Source organism: Penaeus chinensis, chromosome 24, assembly GCF_019202785.1.
Source record: "Penaeus chinensis breed Huanghai No. 1 chromosome 24, ASM1920278v2, whole genome shotgun sequence".
NCBI lineage: Eukaryota > Metazoa > Arthropoda > Malacostraca > Decapoda > Penaeidae > Penaeus > Penaeus chinensis.
Window position 1 is genome coordinate 1,972,964 of NC_061842.1, and position 2,500 is coordinate 1,975,463.

Below are 2,500 nucleotides of genomic sequence, written 5' to 3' on the forward strand. Positions count from 1 at the left end.
TTTTTTCTCCCCCCCCCCCCCCCCTTTCCTACACGCTTTTTCTGCCCTGATGTGTCTTATCCATCTACCATATTCATTCTTTTTCATTTACTGCTTAAAAAAAATGGCTTTAACTATTACTCTCCCCTTCTTTCTCTCTCTCTCTCTCTCTCAATCTCTATCTCTCTCGCTCTTGCTCTCGCTTCTCGCTCTCTCTCTCTCTCTTTCTCTTTCCCTTTCTCTCTTTCTCTCTCTCTCTCTTTCTCAATCTCCTCCCTCTCAATCTCTCTCTCTCTCTCATTCTCTCCTCTCTTCTCACTTCTCTCTCCTCTCTTCTCTCTCTTCTTCTCTCTCTCTCTCACTCTCTCTTCTCTCTCTCAATCTCTCTCACTCTCTCTAATCTCTCTAATCTCTCTAATTCAATCTCTTATCAATCTCTCTATCAATCTCTCTATCAATCTCTCTATCAATCTCTCTATCAATCTCTCTATCAATCTCTCTATCAATCTCTCTATCAATCTCTCTATCAATCTCTCTATCAATCTCTCTATCAATCTCTCTATCAATCTCTCTATCAATCTCTCTATCATTCCATCTCTCAATCAATCTCTCAATCAATCTCTCAATCTCTCTCTCTCTCTCTCTTCTTCTCTCTCTCTCTCTCTCTTCTTTCTCATCTCTCTTCTCTCTTCTCCTCTCTAGCACATTTCCCTCTCTCTCCTCTTCTCTTAATCTTTCTCTCTCTCTCTTTCACTCTTTTTTTCTCAATGTACGGGAGACCGTCTCGCTCTTACAATTTCCTGGAGACTTCACAGGCCCTAAAAACAACAAAGGCACGCCCCTCCCTCCTTCCATCCTTCGCGCGTTTTGTCCCTCGCTCTTCCTCCTCCTTCACTTTACATCCTTCTCCTCCGCCAAGTCCTCGTCCTCCTCCTCAGCTCCTTCTGCCACTTCGCCCTCGCCTTTGCCTTCTCCTTCTTCGTGTCTTCTTCCCCTTTTCCTTTACAGCTTTATTCTTCTTCTTTTTCTCCCCTTCTTCTTCTTCTTCTTCTATTCATCATCACTCCCTCTTCCTTCTCCTCCTCCTTCTCTGTCCCTTTATCACCCCCTCCTTCCCCCCTTTTCCAGTCTTAGTACCCCGCCCCCCCTCTCCTCGTGGGGTCCCTCTCGGCCAGTACTTAGCGCCGGGCCCTCGATCCGAGCAGCAACTTCCTCTCCGCCGACGCCATCCATTCCCAAAGATTAAAAAGTGGAAAAAACGGGGAAATGGGTAAAAAAAGAAAAAAGAAAAAGAGAAACAAAAAAAGAAAAGAAAAAAAAAGGAAATATTAAAAACGAAAAAAAAACGGGAAAATGGAAAGAAAAGAAAAAAACGGGGGAATATGAAGAGAAAAGAAAAACGAGAGGGAAAAAGGGAAAATAAAAGAAAAGCAAGAACAGAAAGCAGGCGAAGGAGGTCTTCCGCCCGCTGATCCAAGCGCCGGGGAAAAAGTGCTGGAGTTTTCAGTCGTAACTTCCTTCCGCCAATTCTATCAATTTATCAGAGGATGCGGGAATGCCGCGTCTTAAAACTTTCAATGACGGTCTTTCCAGTTATTTTTTTCCTTTATTTCGTCTTGCTATTGTTCTCCTTTCCGTTAGAGTGTAATTTTCTCATTCCTATTTTTATTAGATATCGTTATATTCTCCAAAGCCAAATGTGACACAGGTATTCGAGCGAAAGGCACAACTTCTCCCGTTTAATCCGTAAGACAAAGAAAAGACAAAGACAAAGCCTCGACGCCAGTACTAGGAAAACAAAGCAGCAGCGCGACTGTTCTTGCTCTCTGTCGTTGTTCCACGCTTTGCAAGGACACATGCAGGTTGCAAGGCCTCGAGTCCAATACCTTCTGGCCGTGATGCAATCAATGCCAATCAAATGCTAACCAGGTTACGCCAGCGGGTTTCTTCATCAGCAATCCCGGCGTCGGTTGCAAAGCTGGCGATAACTTCGGCCAAAGATTCCTCGCGTTGTTACAGGAAGGTGCAAGTGATGGCGCGACAGTCGACAAGCGACAATAAGCATTCAAACGAAGAGAAAAAAGGGGAGAAAATAATAATAAACATGAATTCGGAAGGTAAAGAAAACCATTACCCGCCTGCCCCGTAGTTAATCCAACTGCCGCCGCCCCGCCCCGCCCTCGTGACTGATGACCCGCCTCACCCCTTCCCTCACACTCGGATGCTTGTCTGTCGGCCTTACTTCGTCTCTCTCTCTCTCTCTCTCTCTCTCTCTCTCTCTCTCTCTCTCTCTCTCTCTCTCTCTCTCTCTCTCTCTCTCTCTCTCTCTCTCTCTCTCTCTCTCTCTCTCTCATTCTCTCTCTCTCTCTCTCTCTCTCTCTCTCTCATTCTCTCTCTCTCTCTCTCTCTCTCTCTCTCTCTCTCTCTCTCTCTCTCTCTCTCTCTCTCTCTCTCTCTCTCTCTCTCTCTCTCTCTCTCCCTCCCTGGAACGGGAGGTTGGAGAAGGAGAAGGAGAAGGAGG